The following is a 27,422-nucleotide window of genomic DNA, read 5'->3' on the forward strand; positions in this document are numbered from 1 at the left end:
TAGCCCAGCTGTTAAGCAAGCTACACCACCTGTGCTTTGGACACTTAATTTTTTCAAAGGAAACATTTTTTCAAAAGAAACGCTTCGGGCCCCCGGGACACTCAGTCAAGAGCATCGGGGAGGCGCCCCAAGGCAAAGGGGCTGGGACTGGCGGTAGCACGCCTTGCGGCGGACCGCCAAGCTCGATCCTTATAAAAGCTTTTTAACTGCAGCAGCTTTAGTGAACGCTACTGGAGCTGGCACCAGACTTGCCCTCCAATAGATCCTAGTAAAAGGATTTAAAGTGTACTCATTAAAATTACAGAGCCAATTTAAATTACAGAGCTTAGACCTGCCTCCACCGTAGGGGGTCTCGACCCACCAGTGGACAAGCATCAGTATTGGGAGAGGGGACTGGCCGTCAGGGTCCACCGCGGCTCTGGCACAAACCCAGCGATACGGAGGTCGCACGGACAGGAACGGCCTGGCCCTGTCGGCTTTGCACTCCAGCGTAGTCCCTCTGCCCGCTCGCGCCCATAACCTCAAAGGGATGCGCAAGCGGCTTTTATTCCCAGGGCTGTACCCCGCCCAGCAGGAACGTGGGGGAGCTCAGGTCGGCCTTCCACCGTAGTCCCTTACCTCCCTCGCCCTCTTTCCTTCTTCAGTTCTCCATCTAACCCCTTGGCTGTGTGGTGTCCGCTCTTTCTCCAGCTCTCTCCTTCTCACAGGTGGGCTACCGCGTGTATTCACACTGTGGCGAATCTTTTGGGCCCAGGCATAAGAAGTCGTTGAGGTAATGGATAATATGTGCCCCCTTAGAAATGTCGATGACGACCCATTCGAGGAAGCAACTAATCGCCTCAAATAGTGAGCAGGATATGGAGCACCCCATGGGCAAACAGCGATCTATATAGTATGCTCCTTCCCAGAAGCTGCCCAATAGGCGGACACTATTCAGAGGCACAGGTAGTAAGTAACCAGAACGCCCCCTCAATGTCTGTTTTGACCATTAGGGTGCCCCTTCCCAACTTCTTGACCCGCCTGATTGCCTTGTCAAAGGAGGTACAGTATATACTACTGTACTTGGTTCCGCGACGATGTTGTCGTTTACTGACCTGCCCCTTGGATATGACAAATGGTGGATTAGTCCGAATGTATTGGGTTCCGTTTTTGGCACGACTCCCAACGGGGATACCACTACGTCTTGTAAGGAAAGTGTTCTGAATGGAATCGTCATTCTACCTAAAGATATTTCTTTTTTTAATTTTCTTGTCACGATGTCTGGGTGTTGGTAGGCTGATTTTAGATTTTTTTCTCCAGCCTTTCTTGATTTTAGAAGGGCATGACATGCCTATATCTGTGTCTCCTCCTCCTTTTACTCCTCCACCTCTTTTCTTTTCGCATGACTATATGTACTTGTCACTTTTCCATGTGTTAGTTGTGTCTTCTGAGCAGTTTGTCAGCTTTTGGACACCTTTTTGAAGGTGGTTTCTATGTGTTTTTGTTTGCCTGCCATTGGTTTTAACGGTGTTCGTTGAACATACTGGTGTTCGACGAACCGAACCTGAACACTACGGGGGTGGCTCAACACTAGTAATAATCCCTCTGGAAAATGGTTTTCCCTTTGCTTGCTCCCCTACATGTATACCCTCGAGCATGTATACTTGCATGTAGGGGAGCAGGCCTTACTAGATATTGAGGCTTTGTAAAGTAATATACCGCTTGAGGATGGAATCAGAGGAGTAAGACATTTCTTAAAATCGACATCAATAGAGGGTAGCAGACATAATGACTTCATGGAGGATCTTCTAAAATTGGAGGATCTTAGGCTGTGTGTCCACTATGCGTTTTTTAAGCGTTTTCACAGCGGCAATTCCGCTGCCGAAATGCTTAAAAAACACTTGGTAGAAGGTCTGCTATGTTCCCCAATGCTAATTCGCATGTGCTGTGCACATGCTGCGGAAATTGCAGCTGCGAATTATCATTGCAAAAAAATCCGCAGCACTACCAATTATTCTGCATAATCGCGGCATTTTCGCCGCCATTGACTTGCATTGAATCTCTTAATATCCGCATGACTACATGTGCACATGCGGATATCATGCTGTTTAATGTGCAGACGGTACCCGGGTTTGAAGAAGAGGAGACTCTCCTCCAGACCCGAGTTCCATAGTACCTCTAAAAAAAAAGAATTAAAATAAAAAATATACATTATTCTTACCTTCTGATGGCCCCTGGTCTCCATAGTGATGCGTCCAGGCTCCCCAGCAGCTTGCAATGGTCTAAAAGGACCTGCCATAATGTCATTTAGTCATGTGACGGGTCACGCGACCGCTGACGTCGCCGGTCGCGTGACCTGTCAATGACTCAATGAGCAAATTTCCTATGCCTGTTTTGTATGAATACAGCCCCATCCTGGATTACATTTTTGGATTTTATACTCTATTCATTGCTACTCAGTTCCCTGTGAATGGGGTTCACATATTGTACTTCATCGAGATATCTGAGCTCCTATATCAGAATTATTTCTGATTAGTTATATCCCACATATACTATTAATAATTAACAAGTGTGGTGATCCTTGTGTAGCTCTAATTATGCAATATGGGTCAAAATTCATAGAATCATAGAATATTAGAGTTAAAAGGGACCTCCAAGGTCATCTGGTCCCATGTCCTGCTCAATGCAGGATTCACTAAACCATCTCAGACAGATGTCTGTCCAACCTGTGTTTGAAGACGTCCATTGATGGCCGCTTGTTCCACTCATTGATCACCCTCACTGTCAAAAAGTATTTTCTAATATCTAATCTGTATTTTCTCCCATTCAGTTTCATTCCATTGCTTCTCGTGTTTGTATGTGCAAATGTGAATAAAGATGATCCCTCTACACTGTTACATCCCTTCAGATATTTGTAGACCACTATTAAGTCTCCTCTCAGTCTTCTCTGTTGCAAGCTAAACATTCCCAGATCCTTTAACCGTTCTTCATAAGACATTGTTGTTAGACCGGTCACCATACTGAACTTGCTCCAGTTTTTTCATGTCTTTTTTAGGATGTGGTGCCCAAAACTGTACACAGTATTCCAGATGAGGTCTGACAAAAGAGGAGTAGAGGGGGATAATTACCAGGGCTGTGGAGCCAGAGCCCATTTTGGTAGAGTCGGTATAAAATGGACCGACTCCGACTCCTAAAATATATAATAAATTGGGTAAAGTAGTTCAATTCACTTTGTGGGGAATATTTTTTCATAATAATTTGGGAAAGTTACGAAATGTCCTATTCCTGATCTAAGGGTCTAGACTTTTAGCTGAGATTAATCTGTGCTACAGTAAATTTATCACTTAAACATAAGCCATGTATGAGGGAGTCGGAGTGGTGGAGTTGGAGTCGGTGGCATGGAAATTGAGGAGTCGGAGTCAGAGGTTTGGCTTACCGACTCCACAGCCCTGATAATTACTTCACATGATCTAGACTGTATGTTTCTTTTAATGCAACCCAGAATTATGTTTGCCTTTTTTTGCTGCTGCATCACACTGTTGACTCATGTTCAGTCTGTGATCTATTAATATACCCAAGTCTTTTTCACACGTCTGTGATCTATTAATATACCCAAGTCTTTTTCACATGTGCTGTTAATTGGCCCTATTCTTCCCATTGTGTATTTGCTTTTTTCATTTTTCTTGCCCAGATGTAGGACTTTGCATTTCTCCTTGTTAAAAAACATTATTTTAGTTGCTGCCCACAATTCCAGTGTATTTAGATCTTTTTGAATGCTCTCTCTCTTCTCTAGTGTTAGCTATCCCACCTAGCTTTGTGTTATCCGCAAATTTAATCAGTTTATCCTTAATTCCTTCATCTAAATCATTGATAAAGATGTTGAACAACACAGGGCCAAGTACATGGCCTTGTGGTACATTGCTTGAGACATTCATCCAACTGGATATGAAGCCATTTATGACCACTCTTTGGGTCCGATCACTAAGCCAGTTATGAATCCACCCAACAGTTGCCTTGTCCATTTCATAGTTGGTCATTTTTTCAATAAGTATGGTATGAGATCCTTTGTCAAATGCTTTGCTGAAGTCAAGATATACTATATCTACTGTGTTTCTCTGATCCACCCAGTCAGTGATTCTGTCATAGAAGGAAATTAGTTAGTCTGACATGACTTATTAGTTACAAACCCATACTGGCTCTGGTTAATCACTTCATTCTCATAAAGATACTTGCATACATGTCGTTTAATAATTTGTTCAAAGATCTTTTGGTATAAAAGTAAGGCTCTCAGGCCTATAGTTCCCTGGGTCTACCTTCTTTCTTTTTTGAAGATCTGGACAATATTCACTCTTCTCCAGTCTTCTGGGATTTCTCCGGTTCTCCATTAATTTTCAAAGATTATGAAGAGTGGTTTAATAATTTCCTATATCTCCTTCAGTACTCTAGGATGCAATTCATCTGGACCTGGAGACTAGAATTCATTTATGTTAGCTGAGTATTCCCTCACTATCTCTCTGTTTATAGATAGTGTGGATTCTTCTATTCCTTCAATAGTACCGAGAAGATCAATTGATGTTACATTTGCTTTCTTAGAGAACACAGAAGCAAAATAGGAATTTAAAAGTTTGGTCTTCTCCGCATTATTTTTTACCACTTTAGCATTTTCATCCTGTAAAAATCCTATAGCATCTTTGACTTTTGCATTTAGCCTTTTAGGAATATACTGTGGTCAATCATCCCATATTTTTTTGAGTGATATAGTAGATTTACATGCCTATTGCATGATGGGAGGATGTGCCATGCTTGTTTTTAGTCTCCCATGATACTGATCTCAGTATAGGACTTTCTGTATTGGTGGAATGCAATCCAGATTCAGTATGTGCTCTGGCGTGAAACGCATGCTTGCAGACATGCGCAGTCGCAGATAGGAGACTTTGATGCTCTCCAGCGTGGATCACACACGTCCGGTTATGCGCAATCGCAGACAATGACGCAAGATGCACTCCGGCGTGGAATCATAACTACGGGCATGCACTGTAAACGGGTACGAGTGGCGCGGTTGCAATCAGTTTCTTTGGTGTTTCAGTCTAAAGCGCGTCACTTCCGGACATGCATACTAGGGGATGGACATTATTGCCCCGCTAGCTCACGAGAAGTGGCGCAGTACATTATTGTAGACAGACTCCATTCTATATATTCTATGACAATTCACCTCTAGGAATGGGAATGGGTCTCCTAGTCTGGGGAGGGGTTTCGGATGAAGTGGGATATTTAAACATGGACACCTGGCTATTAGGCACACTATGCTGAACATCATGAATTAACATCCCTGTATCAAGCCTCAGGATGACCCTGTGTGTATATGTATGTATATACAGTACAGACCAAAAGTTTGACCACACCTCCTCATTTAAAGATTTTTCTGTATTTTCATGACTATGAAAATTGTACATTCACATTGAAGGCATCAAAACTATGAATTAACACATGTGGAATTATATACTTAACAAAAAAGTGTGAAACAACTGAAAATATGTCTTATATTCTAGGTTCTTCAAAGTAGCCACCTTTTGCTTTGATGACTGCTTTGCACACTTTTGGCATTCTCTTGATGAGCTTCAAGAGGTAGTCACCGGAAATGGTCTTCCAACAATCTTGAAGGAGTTCCCAGAGATGCTTAGCACTTGTTGGCCCTTTTGCCTTCACTCTGTGGTCCAGCTCACCCCAAACCATCTCGATTGGGTTCAAGTCTGGTGACTGTGGAGGCCAGGTCATCTGGCGTAGCACCCCATCACTCTCCCTCTTGGTCAAATAGCCCTTACATAGCCTGGAGGTGTGTTTGGGGTCATTGTCCTGTTGAAAAATAAATGATGGTCCAACTAAACGCAAACCGGATGGAATAGCATGCCGCTGCAAGATGCTGTGGTAGCCATGCTGGTTCAGTATGCCTTCAATTTTGAATAAATCCCCAACAGTGTCACCAGCAAAGCACCCCCACACCATCACACCTCCTCCTCCATGCTTCACAGTGGGAACCAGGCATTTAGAGTCCATCCGTTCACATTTTCTGCGTCGCACAAAGACACGGTGGTTGGAACCAAAGATCTCAAATTTGGACTCATCAGACCAAAGCACAGATTTCCACTGGTCTAATGTCCATTCCTTGTGTTCTTTAGCCCAAACAAGTCTCTTCTGCTTGTTGCCTGTCCTTAGCAGTGGTTTCCTAGCAGCTATTTTACCATGAAGGCCTGCTGCACAAGGTTTCCTCTTAACAGTTGTTGAAGAGATGTGTCTGCTGCTAGAACTCTGTGTGGCATTGACCTGGTCTCTAATCTGAGCTGCTGTTAACCTGCGATTTCTGAGGCTGGTGACTTGGATAAACTATCCTCAGAAGTTGAGGTGACTCTTGGTCTTCCTTTCTCGGGGCGGTCCTCATGTGAGCCAGTTTCTTTGTAGCGCTTGATGGTTTTTGCAACTGCACTTGGGGACACTTTCAAAGTTTTCCCAATTTTTCGGACTGACTGACCTTCACTTCTTAAAGTATTGATGGCTACTCGTTTTTCTTTACTTAGAATTTGTATTATGGCAAGAAAAAAGCAGCTAACAGTCTATTCAGTAGGACTATCAGCTGTGTATCCACCAGACTTCTGCACAACACAACTGATGGTCCCAACCTCATTTATAAGGCAAGAAATCCCACTTATTAAACCTGACAGGGCACACCTGTTAAGTGAAAACCATTTCCGGTGACTACCTCTTGAAGCTCATCAAGAGAATGCCAAGAGTGTGCAAAGCAGTCATCAAAGCAAAAGGTGGCTACTTTGAAGAACCTAGAATATAAGACATATTTTCAGTTGTTTCACACTTTTTTGTTAAGTATATAATTCCACATGTGTTAATTCATAGTTTTGATGCCTTCAGGGTGAATGTACAATTTTCATGGTCAAGAAAATACAGAAAAATCTTTAAATGAGAAGGTGTGCCCAAACTTTTTGTCTGTACTGTATATTAAATGGGTACTGCCATATTACATAGACATCCAAAAAGACAGAGCGTATATAAACCCAATAGAGTAAAACATAAATTTTTATTAATAGAACTTTACAAAGACAAAAATATATTAAAATTCAAGAGGAGGGGATACAAGACAGAGTGACACCTCACCCAGTATAAATTAGAAATGGTACCCCTGAGTATGTCACAATTACAAAAATTCATGTGATATAAAAATAATAAATAATTATAGTGTAGCCACCAAGTGGATAGTATATAACATGTGGTTCTATTACAACATATTCCTAGTGCAATGAAATATATAAAAATTAATCAGACCCACAATGGTACCAGTTCAATAGATCATGCACTACTAGAGTAGTTTAAGTAACAAAAAAACGGAATTAAATCTATAAGGAATATTAATAAATAAATGCTTATAATACAGCATATAAATAAATGCATAAAGTGCCTTGTGTGCAAGAGACATACCAGCTAAAAAGCTGAAGGGGTTAGAAGAACTACCATATAAATATATAAGAGCATAGATACATGTATAGGATTAGTACCTAGGATAGTCGCAGCCACTGGGTAGGCGGAAGCCCCAACACGCGTTTTGCACCTGCTTCTTCCTGGGGGGTGTGTGTTTTAGTCTAATGTGTTTGGAGGCGTTAAAAAGTAACTTATTGGACGTTGCCTCTGGCCCGGCCTATTAGACTTTCTTACATTGCAGGCCCAGACACAATTAATAGGCATTTAAGCATCGCAGTAACTAGGCAGCCCCATACTTTTGAGTACTTGGGGAGGAGGGGCATAGAGCCGAACTCTGTCAAACATTCTTAGATGCCATGTTTGCTTTTGACAGCAGCAAGTGGTTAGACTGCCAGGGTTGGTGTTGCAGCCGTACCTGTGCTATCCCTGCGGTGTACATCTGTTCTGGTGCTCAAAAGACTTACTTTTTAACATGTTAAACATTTGTTTTAAAAGAAATTAACAAAATGTGTCTTGTGCTTTTTGCATGTTTTTTTCTTTTTACTAGAATTGGAAATGTATGTGAAAAAGGAGATGATACCAAGGGGATTAAGGCTAAAAAAATGGTCTCAACCCTGTATAATGAGACATTTCAAACAGGGTGGAACTACATCCTTAGCGATTGTTCATTGAAGTTGATGAGTTAATCCTGAAATATGAGGAGCTGGAACTTATTTTTATTTCTGTTATAGTTTTTGTATCCAATCCTCATTGGAAAAATTTGTGCACAACAAGGATTTCACTGGCAGTAATTACAAACTGAAAGCTAATTTAGCGAAGATGGAAGATTTCATTATGAACATCCACAAAATACATCTACTAGTATGCCAAAAAATGGAGTAAGGGGGGGCCACAAACACAAGCGGAAACAGATATACCACCCGGAACAGAAACCACCGCTATTAGAGCTACCGACTTGGAATTTGCCCAGTTTTATGTTATCAGAGGAACAATTATCACTTTTAAGTTTTGCCCCTACCAATGAGTTTGATGTATTAGAGCAATTTTGGCTGTTAATAGACTGGCGCGAACCCTTACTGTGAAATGTCATTTTGATAGCTCTGATAATGATGTTGAAAATATTACTGATGTTGCAACAGTTAATTCTGATATTACTCCTAACAAATCTTTTCCAGAACAAAAGGTGTTATTACAATCAAAATAATTGGAGAGGGAATCTATGAAGTCTGATACCTCTCTGAATAGTCTGTTTCATAGGGGAAATCCATCCTTTAATCCACTTCAGTCACGTTCCATGGTTTTAGGCCACTTTCAGGATCTTATTGAAAAGGATTTGGTTTCTCTAAAAAAAATGAAATCACTCATAAGGGAAATAAAAATAACAATCTAACTAGCAAAGAAAAAATTGCCCTGAGGGAACTCAAAACTAATATGGATTTGACAGCAGACAAGTGGGGCACAATAGTGGTATTAAATTCTATTTAACTCAAGCTCAATTTGATTGATTTAAGAAACAATAAACACTGATGTGTATTTGGAACTAACCAGAGACCTCAATATGGAATTATATATATTGCTACAAGAAGGTTTGAGTACAGGAGCCTTGAGTAAAAAAACTTGCGGAACAGCTCTTTGTGGAACAACCTTTCATACCTATATATCAATTTCCTAAGATCCACAAAAACATATTTCCACCACCACTCAGACCAATAGTAGCGGGCTTAGGTTCTATGGGAGACAGACTGGGTGTGTGGATAGATTTCTATCTTCAACCACTAGTGCAAGAAATTCCCAGCTACATTAGTGACTCTAAATTTGTGGCTACTGTATTTGAAGATTTTTCAGTAGCAAGAAAATTCTCACTGGCTATCATGCGATGTTATACACCCGTGGTCAAAATTATTGGTACCCCTCATTTAATGAAAGAGAAAACCCACAATAGTCACAGAAATAACTTGAATTTGACAAAAGTAATAATAAATTAAAAATCTATGAAAATGAACAAATGAAAGGCAGACATTGCTTTTCAACCCTGCTTCCACAGAATTTTGAAAAAAATTAAACTCATGAAATAGACCTGGACAGAAATGATGGTACCCCTGAAAATAATGTGCCAAAAGAGACATGTTAAATCAAGTTGTGTCCACTAATTAGCATCACTGGTTTCTACAATCTTGTAATCAGTTAGTGGGCCTGTATATAGGGCTACAGATACTCACTGTGCTGTTTGGTGACATGGTGTGCACCACACTCAACATGGACTAGAGGAAGCAAAAGAAAGAGTTGACAAGCAAAGGAAAATTGATGACAAGTCAGAGATGGATAATACAAATGGTAACAAAAGAGCCCAGGATAACTTCTAAAGAGATTAAAAGTGAACATCAAGCTCAAGGAACATCAGTGTCAGATCGGACCATCCGTCGTTGTTTGATCCAAAGTGGACTTCATGGGAGACAATCAAGGAAAACACCATTGTTGAAAAAAAATCATAAAAAAGCCAGACTGGAATTTGCCAAACTACATGATGACAAGCCACAAAGCTTCTGGGAGAATGTCCTATGGACAGATGAGACAAAAATGGAAGTTTTTGGCAAGGCACATCAGCTCTGTGTTCATAGACGGAAAAATGAAGCATATCAAAAAAAGAACACTGTCCCTACTGTGAAACATGGTTGAGGTTCTGTTATGTTCTGGGGCTGCTTTGTTGCATCTGGCACAGGGTGTCTTGAATCTGTGCAGGGTACAATGAAATCTCAAGACTATCAAGGGATTTTAGAGAGAAATGTGCTGCCCAGTGTCAGAAAGATTGTTCTCAGTCGCAGGTCATGGGTCTTGCAACAGGATAATGACCCAAAACACACAGCTAAAATCACCCAAGAATGGCTACGAGGAAAACATTGGACTATTCTGAAGTGGCCTTCTATGAGCCCTGCCCTAAATCCTATTGAGCACCTTTGGAAAGAGCTGAAACATGGCGTCTGGAAAAGGCAACCTTCAAACACGAGACAACTGGAGCAGTTTGCACATGAGGAGTGGCCGAAATACCTGTCGAAAGGTGCAGGTGTCTCAATAACAGTTACAGAAATCATTTGATTGCAGTGATTGCCTCAAAATGTTGTTCAACAAAATATTAAGTTAAGAGTACCATCATTTCTGTTCAGGCATATTTCATGAGTTTAATTTTTTTTTTCATTCTGTAGAGAAGCAGGGTTGAAAAGCAATGCCTGACTTTCATTTGTTCATTTTCAGAGATTTTTAATTTATTACTTTTGTCAGATTCAAGTTATTTCTGTGACCATTGTGGGTTTTTCTTTCATTAACCCCTTCATGACCGGTCAATATGGCCATGTGAGGGCTTATTTTTTGGGGGACGAGTTGTACTTTTAAACGCCATTACTAGTTTGACCCTATCGTGTACTGGAAACAGGGAAAAAATTCCAAGTGAGGTGAAATTGCAAAAAAAATGCAATTCCACAGTTGTTGTTTTTTTTTTTTTCTTTCCACGTTCACTAAATGCTAAAACTGACCTGCCATTCTTATTCCCCAGGTCATTATGAGTTCGTAGACACTAAACATGTATAGGTTCTTTTTTATTTAAGTGGTGAAAAAAAATTCCCCCAAAAAATGGCGCAATTTTCCGAGACCTGTAGCGTCTCCATTTTTCGGGATCTGGGGCCGGGCGAGGGCTTATTTTTTGACTGACGTTTTTATTGATACCATTTTGGGGTAGATCCGATGTTTTGATCGTCCTTAATTGCATTTTATTGCAATGTTGCGGTGACCAAAAAAACATAATTCTGGTGTTCGGAATTTTTTTCTTGTTACGCCGTTTACCGATCGGATTCATTTTTTTTTTATATTGATATATCGGGCGATCCTGAACGCGGCGGTACCAAATATGTGAGTGGGGGGTTTATTTTTTATTTCATTTTTAATGGGGCAAAAGGGGGGGTGATTTAAACTTTTATATTTTTAAAAAATTGTAATATTTTTAAAAACATTTTTTTTCCACTTTTTGCTTGCTTCTATAGTCTCCATAGGAGACTAGAAGCAGCAACTGTCTGATTGCCTCTGCTACATAGAGGCGATGAGCAGATCACCTCTATGTAGCAGAAATGCTCCTGTGCTATTAGCGCCGACCACTAAGTGGCGCTCATAGCAATCTTTTCAATGCAACCACTGGGGTCTGCTGCAGACCCCGGGTTGCCATGCCCACCCATCAGTGACCCACGATCACATGACGGGGCCACTGATGGGCGGGGTAAGTGACACACTTCTGGCGCGGCCCTGTTAAATGCCGCAGTCAGAGATTGACAGAGGCATTTAACTGGTTAACAGCCGCGGGTGGATTGCGATTCCACCCGAGGCTGTTGCAGGCACATGTCAGCTGATTCTTACAGCTGACATGTGCCCGGTTCAGTGCGAGCTCAGCGCCGAAGCCTGTGCTGAACCGGGGGTGATGGCCTGGGGCATACTAATATGCCCCAGGCCAGTAAGGGGTTAAACGAGGGGTACTAACAATTTTGACCACATGTGTAGCTCTATATTCATCCATACCACACAGTGTAGCATTAACTAGTCTGAGCTATCACTTGGATACCTATAGCACGTATACAGTAGAAATAAAAGATTTCATTATCATGTCAGTTAAATTTCTTCTGGATCATTATTATTTCTGCTTTGACAATCAATTTTTTTATTTTTTTTTACAAAGGAGGGGGAGTAAGTATGGGCAGCAAATTTTCACGTCCAATGGGAGGAGCAACACATTTACCATGAGAGCAATATTTATAGCCCAAAAAATCATATTGTACGGTCGATTTATCGACGACCTCCTCCTGATGTGGGGAGGCACACAGGAGGAGGCGTTGAAATTTGCACAAAATCTCAACAACAATGATTTCAATTTGAGATTCACACTTTGTTTTGAAACCCCATAAAACACTGTACATGGAAATTTTGGTATCAAATAACTCCTGTCTTTGTGGTCTTACAAACAAGCTTTTATAAATGCCTCAAACCTCTAAGTGTGAATCAGACCTGAGATCTAACGTGATAGAAGATGACAGTCCGGTGAAGACCGGAAACATATAGACGGCCGGTGGTGATGTAGTCAGTGACGGACTCTGGCCAAATACGTTTCTAGAGCCGCAGTAGAAGATGAAGATTTCGTCTTCATCATGAAGTAGTTATTTCTCATGTCATGTGTAATGAATATCTCCTGCAGTATTACTAATGCCGATTCCAGTGTTGGTAAATGAGACGAGAATTAGCAATAAGGAAGATGAGTCTATGAGAAAGGTAGTCACCTGCAGATTCTGAGGAAGAAACTGCTTGTTATCTGTGGCCTAAAATATATAGGTTTTTTTAGTAGATGTAAAGAAGAAAACTAGATACTGTAAAACCTAAATCTCCTCAAATGTTTCCCCTTATTATCTCCAGTAATTGTATTATTACACAGGATTTTTATGATGTTACATCTGCTCAACTTCTCATTCAGGTCTCTACAATATCGGATCCTCTCAGTGAATATCTTCTATATAAGAGAATTTTCCTGAATTACGCATCAAAGATGAATATGGACACAGACAAGATGGCTGAGAAAATATTACACCTCACCCTAGAGATCCTCTTCCGTCTTACTGGAGAGGTGAGAGATTCTGATGACGTCACATTACATCATTCTTATCTATGGGAATAACAGATGGACAGAACTGGAGAGGTGAGGACTCTGGAAATGTCTGTAGTGAGATTTATTAATGTGTCTCTCCATAACCAGGATTACTCAGTAGTGAAGAAGACCTCTAGTGAGCGCTGTCAGGACCCTGTGTCTGAGGGATGGGGAAGACCCCTGAGCCCAATCACGGGGCCTCCACCTCACCCCCTGATACATGAGGACATCAATGACCAGAAGATCCTAGATCTCACCTACAAGATGATTGAGCTGCTGACTGGAGAGGTGACACTGCTAGGAATGAGGAATGCTGGGACATTTTATAGTAAAGCTATGAAGGGATTGGGGGGATAACTCTATCATTGTATGTGTCAGGTTCCTATAAGATGTCAGGATGTCGCTGTCTATTTCTCCATGGAGGAGTGGGAGTATTTAGAAGGACACAAAGATCTGTACAAGGACGTCATGATGGAGGTTCCCCAGCTCCTCACATCACCAGGTAATAGACAGGACTAAATACACACGGCCTATAATTATCTGTATGTAAAGAATGAATTCAGTCCCTGTATGTGTTTCCTCCAGATCTATCCAGTAAGAGGACAACATCAGAGACATGTCTACGTCCTCTTTTTCCACAGGACTGTAAACAAGAAGATCCCAATGTTCCTCAGGATCATCAGGTACATGGAGAGGAGGTGTCATGAGATCTCCCCTATGATGTGTAGACGGCTGTGAAGGTCTTGTGTTCGGTCTTGTTTTATCCACCAGAATTATATGGTTTATACTTGTATAATGAGAATGGTGGAGATGGCTGGATTAGAGCTGATCGTTAGTGATGAGCGAGTGTATTCGTTACTATTCGCTATTCGCACGAATAGTACGGTATTCGGGTTACTTGTTATATTGCCACTATTTGAGTACTCACCTCGCTATATTCGAATGTCCCGCCCTGCAGTTTTGGCGCCTCCTTTGCAGCCACTAAACATGCTGGGCTTCATAACCAATCACAGTAATGCCTCAGACATCTTGGTTGTCGCATTACTGTGATTGGCTGGCTGCCCAGCGTCATAGGGTCTATTTAAGCCCTGTCGTCGCCATTTTGTGCACATTGCGTCTGGAGCCTGCATTCTATAAGTATAGGGAGAGATCGCTGAGCTGCTAGGGAGAGTGTTTAGGCCTCTTGATAAAACAAAAGCCCTTGTAAGGGCTACCTGGAGTGTATACTAGTTCTGTGTTTAAAGTAGCCGCTCACTAGCTCCATAATACCATCAAAAAAATAGCTCTTTTCAGAGCTGAAGACACACAACAAAGTCAGAGTATAAGGAGGGAGAGATTGTCTATTAGGTAGGTAGTGTATTAGGTAGTGTTCTTCCAGTGTCCATATTAAAACAGCTCTTGTCAGAGGCAAAGCAATATTTTTAAAGCACACACAGAAGTAGCATTTTGTGCTGCCTTTTTTTTTCTTTTTAGCACCGGTCTATTTTTCCTGCTGTTTTAGGGGTCAGAGCCTGCCTTCTGTCCATATTAGTCCACTTAAAGTGTTTTGTGCCCTACACAAAGCAGTAGTCCAAACATTTTCTACTGCCTGCTACAAAGCACGCACCAGGCCATTTTAACCACTATTTTGGCTGTGACAGCTAGCTTGACTTGTGCCATCAACATCTGAAATTCTGTCAACAAAACCCAAAATGTCATAAAAGACTGTTGTTAAGGGACGTGTCAGTGGTGCGCGAGAAGGCACTCAGTCTGTGTCAGGTCAGAAGAAGCTTGATGCATCCACTATATTCCTGGAAAAATTTCCCGGTCTGGAATGTAAACGTGTGTGGAAGCCACAAGAGCGAGAGCAGATTCTGTCTTGGATAGAAGACAAGGCCTCTACGCATTTGTCAAGTAACAACAAATCTTCCACGACCACACAGTCTACTGTGGATACACAGAAGGCTGGCCCATCCAATCCTGAAGCTGGTTCTCCTTCCTCCAACCATTATTAGTCACAGGAGACATATGACCCCAAGCTTGGCCACTCCGAGGATCTGTTTGGTACGTATCCTTTGGTTGGCTCTGGACTATTACTGTGCAGCATTGAAGAGGAACAAGAAGAGGTGGCGTGCATTGATGCTTATGTATTTGAGGACCTATGGCCAGAAGAAAGACGCTTGGCGGAACATCAATTTTTGTCTCCAGAGGTAGAGGCTGATGATGATGAGACACAGTTACTATCAGTTCAGCCTACAATGTCAACTGGGAAGGAGGATGAGATGGAAGACTAGGTAGTCGATGATGAGTCCACTGATCCAACCTGGACCGTTGGCATGCATAGCCATGACAGCAACTCAGAGGAAGATGGATATGTAGCACCAACACAGGCAGGAGTCGTGGTTTGCCCAGAGTGAGAACTGGGTCAACTGTTCCCAAAAGCACCCCCGCTGTGCGCCAAGTCAGGGCAAGGGGGCGTTCAGCTGCTGTGTGGAATTTTTTTTTATGAAAGTCCTTCAGAGAAAAACATTGTAGGCTGTAGCATCTGCCATACCAAGTTGAGCAGAGGCCAGGGCAAAGGCAACCTACATGCTCACCATCCAAAGCTCAAGTTCGATGCTTGCAAACCTATTCAGGAGACAGAAATACAAAACAAAAGACATCAGCCCACCACCTGGATATAGGAGTACTACCAGACTAAGGCACCCTGAAGGAAAAAACCCTCCAGAGACGGTCCGCCCTCCGGGCAGCCAGTCTTTCATACTCCAGAGAACATACCTTCACCAGGTCACCTACGATGTTCCTACAAACTTCATCTGCACTTAGGATTTTACTCTGCGTCGAAACTAAAACTCGTGCATTCCACGTGAAATACCTGACCACTACACTTAGTATACCGTGGTTCGGTCCCTTCTCCCAAGGTCTCTGAACGCTCCATAGGCCCACCCGGCATAGGACAGAGTAGCCAGCCAATGGAAGCTCCCACCCTGTTGTACACCTCTGTATTAAAGGGACAATGAAGCAAGAAGTGCTCCATGCTTTTCAGCATGTTAGCACAAGCCTCACGGGGGGCAATTTCTGTCCTCTGAGTGCCTGTACTTCAAATTGCCCCTTACACACAGCTTACCTTGGAAGCAGTGCCAAGTCAAGTCCCAGTACTTCTTGGGGATCCTGCTGGAATTTAACAAACTCAACCCAACCTCCAGATCCCGACTTGGGCAGTTCTTGAGGACCAATGGACTCTGAAAATGAGAAAGCAAGACCCTCCTATCGAGGAGTTTCCTCGGGCGGGACCTCACCTCCTACATTCCCAGACCTCACCGGTGGATCATTTTCAGAACTGGGGTAACATAAGCCGGGAGATGCCCATGCAGTGTGCGAAGATCTTTCAATCTTCCCCCTGAAGATTGATGGCTGAAACCATCCCTTGCAGGATAATACCGATGGAGGAGCCCTCTCCTTCCAGAGGTTTGCCACATTAACTTTCAAGAAGGTGTTCACTAGAAACACGACGGGGTTCACCATATCTAACCACCCTAGTCTCCTCGTGCGGTAAGTGACCTCCCGCTTGACTAGGTTCAGTCTATTCCCCCATAACATCTGGAAGAACAGACTGTAGACCCATGTCCAGAGAGGCTCTGACAAGACACAAACGCTGCCCAGGTACTTTAGCAAGGGGAGCAGGAAAGCTTTGCACAGGCCAACCCTTTCCCTCAGGCTCAAAAACCAATCCTTCCATTGGTCCACTCTTTGGGCGACACCTTTGATTCTGCCTTCCCAGTTTTTCATGGGGTAATCACCCTGGCCGAATTCAGTGCCCAGGACTTTGGCGTGTTCTTGGGGTTCGGGGAGGGTGTCCGGATGATCAAACCCGGGATCTCCACCTCCCAGCCAGAGACTTTCACACTTATCCTGGTTGACCTTGGACCCGGATGCCTCCGAGTAGCGCTCTACTTCTGAGATCACCACCATTGTTTCTTCGCAAGAGGAGGCAAAGACGGTGACATCGTCCGCGTAGGCCACTACCCTCAAGATAGCCTCCGGCGCAGCCCTGCCCATCCGCACCCCTGCCAACGATCCACAATCGATCCTTCTGAGGAAGGGATCAATTGCAAAGGCATAAAGCAAAGAGCTAAGAGGACAGCCCTGACGGACATCAGATCCTACCCTGAAAGGTTGTCCAAGCCACCAATTTGTTTCAATTGACATCTCTCATGTTGGAGCCATGATTCATGTCAGTCCACTTGGTGCAACAGCTCTCCAAGGTGTGATCACTCCTTTGTAGATGCAGACTAATGAGCAGATCTAATTTGATGCAGGTGTTAGTTTTGGAAATGAAAATTTACAGGGTGATTCCATATTTTTTTCCTCAGAATTGAGTGATTCCATAATTTTTTTCCCTCTGCTTGGTCTGAAAAAAATTACCCTTACGGAGTACCACATTTTTAATCTTGAATTCTTTTAGTGTTTCTTAAAGCCATTTGAAATTACTTTAGTTTTGTGCCATGTCTGTGATCTGCTTTTTTTTAACAACATTAAACAACTGAATGAACATCCTCCGAGCCCGGTGATTCCATAATTTTTGCCAGGCGTTGTACAATGGAATCATTTAAGAGGGCCGTTGTAGATCAGTTGCTGAAAACATCACCCTCAGATAATGCTGGTGGCAGAGTTACCAGCTCTTTTCAACACCAAGAGATAATGAGGAGATACACGAACCCCAGCTCCAACGGAGGTGGGGGGAAAATGTGCCCAAATTGGGCAACTTTCAATAAGCCAGCAAAACAGCAAGGGCTATCTGTGCCTATAAAAATGCCCAGGAGGGATAATGGTCAAGGGTTACTTTAAGTGACCTTACGTGTGTCCTTTCTGACGCTTCAGTTCCCTCTAATTATTGGGTGTCTACTCTGAACACTTGGCCCGACCTCTCCTTATATGCCTTGGAGGTGCTGGCCTGCCCGGCTGCTAGTGTGGTGTCTGAGCGTATTTTCAGTTCCTTTGGGGATATCATCACTGATAGGCGCACACACCTCTCCACGGAAAATGCAGACAGACTTACTCTGATTAAATTCAACAAGGACTGGATATCTCCACAGTTTGTAATCCCTCCAGATGACTGCAAGCCAACCTAAATTCACCAAAAATGCAGATTCATGCTACTGCTGTTAACGTCACCCCCTTCTCATAAAAACAAGATTCCTTCCTTCGTCAACCATGACTCAGCCCATAGGGCTAATTTTTACAAACTATGCACATTGTGCAGTGGACAAACCAGGACAGTATTCCTACTCCAGCCTAACTACTATTTGTGATTGGCGACCCTTGGGATGGTGGCTTCCTGTGTCAACCATGACTCAGCCCATTGGGCTAATTTTTATAATCTGGGGAATATTGACAATCAAAATTTCGGAGCCATTTGGAGAAGCTTCATCAACTCCTCCTGGAGGGGAACACCATATATCCTTTGTCCATTGACTTGCACAAGTGATATATTTGAGCTCGTTATCCAATTAACTAGTGCAGCTTTATTTTTCTGGTTCACTGAGTTCAGCCATACCTGAGGATCGCAGGCCATACTCACTGCTACCTTCTAGTACTCCATGTCTCTTGGCTTTTTTCTCTGTAGTCTCTGCCCCTAAATGAGTTAAATAATACAGTGAGGGCCCTACAATATGAGTAAGTGAGGGCACTCTCAGATGTACACGAGGGACCTCCAAAATCTCTAGAGGAGGGCACTTCAACATGTATGTTACTGGGCCACACGAGGGCTCTCACAAAACTCAGCTTTCCTGCCTCCTGCAGGGCCTCTGAAAATTTGAATTTAGGGCCGCAGTATCACGTGGTGGTGGTGGAGGAGGAGGAGGGTCAAGCCCAACGCTACAATGGGCACATTGTAAACTGCTATTGAATGTGTATTCCACTATCTGAGTGTCAATGATGGAGGGACCGCCCAAATGTCTAAGTAACAGCTGTCCCTCCAAATCGCATGTTACAGAGCCACCTGAGGCCTCTCAGGTCAAAGATCTACATACATACTGGTGAATTCTAGCTGTGCTTGTAGAGTGCTGGGGAATAGCGAACTGGAAAAATGATTTATGACAGAGGGACCTACAAAATGTATAAGTCAGGGCCCTCCCAAAAATCAAAAAAAAGCCACAGCAGTATGTGTGAACAAAGGCTAAAAGGGATATTTTTTGGGCTTCTCTGGTTTATTTAGCCTTATATACAAGTGATTGTGCAGGAAAAACTGTTTCTTAACCTTTTTGGCCTGTTAAATGCAATTTAGGTTAGGTTTGGTAGTTGTTCTTGTGTGTCTGTAAAAGTGGCGTAATACTGCAACAAACTTATTCCCAGAAACCATATGTGAGTCAGAAATGAATGCAGACACATTCTCCAGGCTCTTCCCATTCTGTTTCATCACTTTCCCATCCATTTCAGCCTTTTCCTCAGGCCCCCAGACCCCTTTTTAGGGTCTAGCAGAAAATTACTCGCATTTCCCATTAACTTACATTGTACTCGCTATTCGGAACGAATACGCGATTATTACAAAGTACTCGTTACGAGTATAGCGATTCCGAATATTACGGTACTCGCTCATCACTACTGATCATAGGTGTGACTTCTCCATCTGTCTGTGACTTTTACAATATTCATTTCAGGGTGAAGATCTGTCCTATATTAATACTACAGAGACATATGTGAGGGGTGATGAGATTCCTACAGATAAATGTCCAGGTGAGTAGTAACCACTAAATGCAGAGAAGTCAAAGATTCTTCTCCGTCACCGGCTGTGCCTGGTTTACCGGTCATGTAGTCCAGCTGTATCACAATTGTTTAATCACCATTTTGCCTCTAGACCAAAACATTGTCCTTCGCCAAAAACTGTTCAAATGACTTTGGACATTGAAATCCCTTTTCTATAGAACTTACAACCTGGAAGATCCACCTACCAACTGAAATTAGAAGACCCTGACTCTTACCTGCCCAGATCTGTAAACTACCAATCCAAATGACAGCATATGTAGAAAGTGCTGACAAGTTAGAAAATCACTTGAAGAAAAATATTATGATGGGCCTGTAAGAGAAAGCGGAGGGTAATGATGCTGTTGGCTTCCTAGATCCCTGATATCTTATTGGATGAATCTACCTTCTCTCCCTTCTGTGCTGCTGAATGTCCTCATATGGTCCCTACAAGACCAGGTCCAGTCTTTCTGGCCGAGCTTCGCTTTTATGATCGACAACATTAAATGTGCAGTGAAGCCAAGTGTGAATTTCTGTATAATAACAACAGAGTTTCCCTTTACCCTTACTTTTCAATTTCTTTTTAAACCAAATTACTTCAAATAGATAAAGTATACAAAAAAACATTACACCTGTGCCATGATATATCTCTAAGCTGTGCGTGGCTGATGGCTGTAATATACATTTATTCACACCTGCAGGAGATGTGGTGGCATGACTCGAGCCCTGGTTTCATGGATTCACTCCACGTCATAAATAATATTATCGATCCTAAAGAATTTAGATACAATTTATCTTAAAATGGGGGCACTAATACTTTCTCTACTCTTCTGGTCAGGACTCATAGTAGCTCCAACGGTCCACCATAAATGAGTGCAATTTTGGTTTGGTGTTGGAGTCCCCCCTCCAAACATACATTCTTGTTGGGGATGTAACGTGTTTTTTTTATTCTGTCTTTTTTTTTAACAAGTTCATTCTGTATGATAGTTTGATTGTGGTCGGATTTGCCTGCCTCACTTAACTCTGTAGTTCCCTGGTAGTCTTTCAAAAAAGGTCTCCATTGTCTCATCCAAATGCCAGAGTTCTAAATTTAAGACACCTCAGCTCTGCACTATTATAAAAAAGTTCTCATTAAATGTATATTTCTTTTTGAGACTCATTTGACATAAAATATTGGCCCTTACTATAGTTTAAATTGCCAGGAGCTGCGAGGAAACATACTCTAATTATCCCAGAGAGGTTTCACCACTAGTTACTCTTTTTTTTTTGATCTTTTCATTAGATGTGTTATTGTCTATAGTCAAAGTTTTGCCCATCACCCTTTAACCCCTCTACATGGATCTGTACTTACACAGAGACCCCTAGGCTTGGACTTGGTGTTGCCTGCTGTTCTGTGGTGTGAGATGACAAGAAGAATAGTCAGGTAGCCGGATCAGAACCAGGAGGACAGAGAAAATACAAAATCAGAAGACACAATAGTAGTCAGTAAACGGGCTGGGATCACAAGAAGAAACTAAGAAGAAAATACACAACACGGGAGCTGAACACAGAAGACTTAACCAGCGGAGAACAAGGCTGTATGAGGCAGCTTCCGGCAATATGCGTGAGCTTTAGTAGGGTGTGATGCTTTCCATTTGAGTTAAGTAGGGAGCAGATTTGACTTTGGAAGAGCAGATTTTGCTGGATTGGTTTATGGAAGTTATGTTGCTTTTCAAGAGTGTTTGAGCCACTAATGATGTGGAAACCTCTGTTTTTCCGTTGACAGATGATAGACCTGAGTGGAGGCTTGTTTTTTGTGATAGGAGTAGAAATTTTTATTTGTATAATTTTCGCATATTTGATATTTTGGAGGCAGAATGAACAAACAGTTGAACACCAAACTCTACTGGTTCATGCTATGAGGTTTTCTATTAGACTGTCAACTGTCATTGTCTTGGTGAATAATTCAATATTTTTACATAAATTGCCATTTGTACCAACTGTTTAGAAATGTTCAAAAATATAAATTTCAAGAATATTTTATTCAAATATATTTTTTTTACTTAGCAGATGACTGTACCAGGAGATCAGAGGGACAGCTGACATCTTCATTTTTCAAATCAGATGAGCTGGAGATCTCACAGGATACAATGGAAGTGAATGCCATTACTCCAGATATACCATCATCCCTTCACAGCAAAGATCTGTCATCTGATCCTATGAAACAGGTCCTATCTTCTGATTCATTACCGACTACTAAGGAAAATCAAAGTCACAAAATAAGCATTAAAAAACGAACTGCTCCTAATGCTAAGAAGCGATTTGCACGGTCTGAATATGGAAATAGTTTTCCCCTCAAAAAGTTTTTTCTTAAACATCAAAAAATTCACACAGCAACGAATAGATTTTCTTGCTTCAAGTGTATGAAATGTTTTAACATGAAAGCAAGTCTTCTTACTCACCAAAGAACTCACACAGAGAAGATGCCTTTTTCCTGTTCAGAATGTGGGAAATGTTTTAACCAGAAATCACATCTTGTTACACATCTTCGAACTCACACAGGGGAGAAGCCTTTTTCCTGTTCAGAATGTGGGAAATGTTTTAACCAGAAATCAGATCTTGTTAAGCACCAGAGAACTCACACAGGAGAGAAGCCTTTTTCATGTTCAGAATGTGGGAAATATTTTACAGAGAAATCAAGTCTTATCAAACATCAGAGAATTCACACAGGGGAGAAGCCTTTTTCATGTTCAGAATGTGGGAAATGTTTTAACCAGAAATTAGATCTTGTTACACATCAAAGAACTCACACAGGTGAAAAACCTTTTCCATGTACAGAATGTGGGAAATGTTTTACAGGGAAATCAGATCTTGTTAAGCACCAGAGAACTCACACAGGAGAGAAGCCTTTTTCATGTTCAGAATGTGGGAAATGTTTTACAGTGAAATCAAATCTTGGTAAGCACCAGAGAACTCACACAGGGGAGAAGCCTTTTTCCTGTTCAGAATGTGGGAAATGTTTTAACCAGAAATCAGATCTTGTTACACATCAGAGAACTCACACAGGGGAGAAGCCGTTTTCATGTTTAGAATGTGGGAAATGTTTTACAGTGAAATCAAATCTTGTTAAGCACCAGAGAACTCACACAGGAGAGAAGCCTTTTTCATGTTCAGAATGTGGGAAATGTTTTAACCAGAAATTAGATCTTGTTACACATCAAAGAACTCACACAGGGGAAAAACCTTTTTCATGTTCAGAATGTGGGAAATGTTTTACAAGGAAATCAAGTCTTGTTAAACACCAGAGAATTCACACAGGGGAGAAGCCTTTTTCCTGTTCAGAATGTGGGAAATTTTTTCACCGGAAAGCTTTTCTTGATAGACATCAGAGAAGTCACATCGGGGAGAAGCCTTTTTTATATCCTTAATGTGGAAAATGTTTTACTTGAAAAGACACACTTTTAGCAAGAAAAAATCGTGCTAAGAAGTGAGTGTGTCCTATAGAGTGAATGTAGCTTCCTGTGACTGAGAACAATGAGACAGTGTCCTTCCTGATCAGTGAGAGAACTGCTCTCTTGTCAAGCCCCACACTTATCTAACTGATTGGTGCAGTAGAGGAGAGGAAGGTACTGGGACCTGTACAGACTACACGTCCTGACTGAGCAGCTGAAGAACCTAGCTTATGGACCTTTCAGATCATGTAACACTGTTTTACATATTTTTAAAAGTTGTCAGGTTCCGTTATGAACTGAGCCATTTCTTAATGAGTTTTACCTCCTGAATTCAAATTGGACAATGAGTTTTCCTTTTACTGCTACATATAATTTAATGACTAAAGGTTCCAGCACTTTGAAACATTATTATTTTTGTAAATATACAGATGCAGAATATTTTGTTATGCCAATTTTCTGATATTTATTTAGAGAAAACTTAGAAACAATTCAAATAACTAAAACCTGTCTAAACCCTATTGCTAATTTAAACAGTTACAGAAATTGCACTACAAAATTAGTCCTCATTCAGTGACAACTGTTTTTTGCTTGTTTCTTGTACTCCTGTATCGGATCATCTCTTAAAATTATACAACAGTAATCTGCAAGCATTGATGGATTTCATTTTCCTTGATATCTTTTCTCCAAAGTTGCAATATCTTGGTTACATTTCTCACTATCCTCGTCTCTCACTACTCCACAGTTTGGTGGAAAAAAAGTCTACAATATAAGAAATTAATCATTAAGGACATGTTAAAGCCAAGATCCTTACATGTTTTGAGTAGAAATAACACCAACTCTTCATAGTTACTGTTTCTGCTCTTGAGTTTCCCAAAAAGTTAGTTACCACAAATGCAAATGTAAACCATACAGAATTTTCCTTGCCCTGGAACAAATGAAGAAACTCCTCATCTTGAAGAAGATTACGAATCTGAAGTCCAGTAAAGACTCCTTCTTTTATATTTGCTTCACTTAACCTTGGAAAGTTACCAATCAGATGCATGAATGCTTTTACATTTTTATCTATAGCCTTTACTAAGTTCTTCATTAGGCCCAACTTGATAAGATTTTGTTACCACCATTGCCTAGGTGGATCCTCAACTTCTGGAGGCAGGACAGTTACTCCCTTGCTGAAGTGAATGTTGGAGAGGCCAGTCCCTTTTTTGTAGCCATATTCTCTTGCACGACTATCCCACTCACACAGAAAGCAGCAATACTTGTGTGCAACAACCCTGACGACATGTGAACAAGCAGATGTAGGAGCTCCTGCCGAGCATCTAGCTATTTATCCGATATAGGACCTGACGACCATCCTGAAAATCGGCATACATCTACTAGTTAACTGTCTGAGTGTGGAAGTACTTTGCCCCAGGGGAAAAAAATGACCAGGAAAAGCCACATAAAGACTTCGGGAGAAGCAGGCTCTCAGCTCCAAGATGACACCATGGTTGTCACGCTGGAGACAGATTGAGCAGGGTAGACGAGGAGGAGGGAAGTGGTGGCCAGGCTGTAGCAATTTGCCTGCACAGAAACACAGGTCTCAGCAGGTGACAGTGGCCTTATAACAGCTACCCCACACCTGTGCATGGGCTCCAAGTGGAGGAGATGGGAGAGGCAGCCGCTTTGAAGGGGATGAAAAGACCACAAAATTGCATGTGGCACAATACTCACTGCCCCACGGCCTAACCTGCACCAATGGGACATACAGGTACCTGAGGAACCTACTTTAAAAGATGTTTTCATTGCAGTGGTACATTGTAAATTCTCTCTCTGCTTTCAATGTACATTTTGGTGGTCTTAAAGATGAGACAGCAGGTATACGACACAAACTGCAGAAAATAGAGCAAGGGCAGTGAAAGGCTAAGTCCGCGCCATTGAGGACCAGATAGCCGATACAAGCAATGAGAACAGGCTTGCAGAACAGCAAATATCAGCGCTGCTGGCGGAAACAGATGATCTTGAAAATAGGTCAAGGCTCAATGATATACCACTTATTGGTGTGCCTGAAATAATAGAAGGCTCCTTTCCTACTGAATTCTTTGAAAACTGGCTGAAATTAATAATCAGGCTTGAAACCTTAACCCTCCTATAAGCTGTAGAACGATCTCATAATGTGCTCATTTAACAAATTAATTAAAAAAGGAAGCGAATTAATTTATAATGATATTTATTTTCCTTCTAATAAAATTATACAGTAATTGATAAAACACACTGATATCAATATAATGACACAAAATAATATTCTGACATATGAAACACGACAAATGGACTGTAACAAATATAATAAACTAAAATCACATTTAGAGGAATTCGGATAAGAGTATTTTAGCTCATCAAAAAGACATTAAATAAAATAAATAAATCAAGAATTTTTTTGACATACAATGAGCTACAAGTTTTTTACACACTTTTCTCCGACCCTTGGATTTGCTTTTCTTTTTAATCTTTTGTTAATTCCTAAATACACATAGCGGCTTAACGATTAAAGAACACAGGACACAGTGGTTTTCCCTATAGAGACATAGGTTCTAGCCCAACTCCTGCTATTAGAATAAGTGAATAAATACATTTATTTTAGCGAACATGTGAACTTGCATATATACAATTTTTAAATAATGTCGAATAGGTTTATAGTATATGAATTGTTACACATTTTTTTGGAGGTATTTCTTTATATAACTGAAATGCACGCAATTTTGTTATTTTCCGATGTAATCATGTGCCAATCCAAGTCAATCATGTGTTGATTTGGTGCCTTAATTCAAAACTCAAGCCTTTAAACTGTCTTGCACAATTTTGTCTGTATGTACAGTACAGACCAAAAGTTTGGACACACCTTCTCATTTAAAGATTTTTCTGTATTTTCATGTCTATGAAAATTGTACATTCACACTGAAGGCATGAAAACTATGAATTAACACATGTGGAATTATATACTTAACAAAAAAGTGTGAAACAACTGAAAATATGTCTTATATTCTAGGTTCTTCAAAGTAGCCTCCTTTTGCTTTGATGGCTACTTTGCACACTCTTGGCATTCTCTTGATGAGCTTCAAGAGGTAGTCACCGGAAATGGTTTTCACTTCACAGGTGTGCCCTGTCAGGTTTAATAAGTGGGATTTCTTGCCTTATAAATGGGGTTGGGAACATCAGTTGTGTTGTGCAGAAGTCAGGTGGATACACAGCTGATAGTCCTACTGAATAGACTGTTAGAATTTGTATTATGGCAAGAAAAAAGCAGCTAAGTAAAGAAAAACGAGTGGCCATCATTACTCTAAGAAATGAAGGTCAGTCAGTCCGAAAAATTGGGAAAACTTTGAAAGTGTCCCCAAGTGCAGTTGCAAAAACCATCAAGCGCTACAAAGAAACTGGCTCACATGAGGACCGCCCCAGGAAAGGAAGACCAAGAGTCACCTCTGCTTCTGAGGATAAGTTTATCCGAGTCACCAGCCTCAGAAATTGCAGGTTAACAGCAACTCAGATTAGAGACCAGGTCAATGCCACACAGAGTTCTAGCAGCAGACACATCTGTACAACAACTGTTAAGAGGAGACTTTGTGCAGCAGGCCTTCACGGTAAAATAGCTGCTAGGAAACCACTGCTAAGGACAGGCAACAAGCAGAAGAGACTTGTTTGGGCTAAAGAACACAAGGAATGGACATTAGACCAGTGGAAATCTGTGCTTTGCTCTGATGAGTCCAAATTTGAGATCTTTGGTTCCAACCACCGTGTCTTTGTGCGATGCAGAAAAGGTGAATGGATGGACTCTACATGCCTGGTTCCCACCGTGAAGCATGGAGGAGGAGGTGTGATGGTGTGGGGGTGCTTTGCTGGTGACAGTGTTGGGGATTTATTCAAAATTGAAGGCATACTGAACCAGCATGGCTACCACAGCATATTGCAGCGGCATGCTATTCCATCCGGTTTGCATTTAGTTGGACCAGCATTTATTTTTCAACAGGACAATGACCCCAAACACACCTCCAGGCTGTGTAAGGGCTATTTGACCAAGAAGGAGAGTGCTGGGGTGCTACGCCAGATGACCTGGCCTTCACAGTCACCAGACCTGAACCCAATCGAGATGGTTTGGGGTGAGC

The 27,422-nt window shown here is 41.7% G+C and overlaps 1 pseudogene; it reads left to right on the plus strand.

The window, feature by feature from the left end:
* LOC141178711 (uncharacterized) overlaps positions 1 to 24,081 on the plus strand; it is a 49,638-nt pseudogene extending 25,557 nt beyond the window's left edge.
* Positions 24,082 to 27,422: the final 3,341 nt, after the last annotated feature.

The sequence above is a fragment of the Phyllobates terribilis genome, unplaced genomic scaffold (assembly GCF_046119375.1).
Source record: "Phyllobates terribilis strain yellow unplaced genomic scaffold, ASM4611937v1 Scaffold_29__1_contigs__length_15306474, whole genome shotgun sequence".
Taxonomy (NCBI): domain Eukaryota; kingdom Metazoa; phylum Chordata; class Amphibia; order Anura; family Dendrobatidae; genus Phyllobates; species Phyllobates terribilis.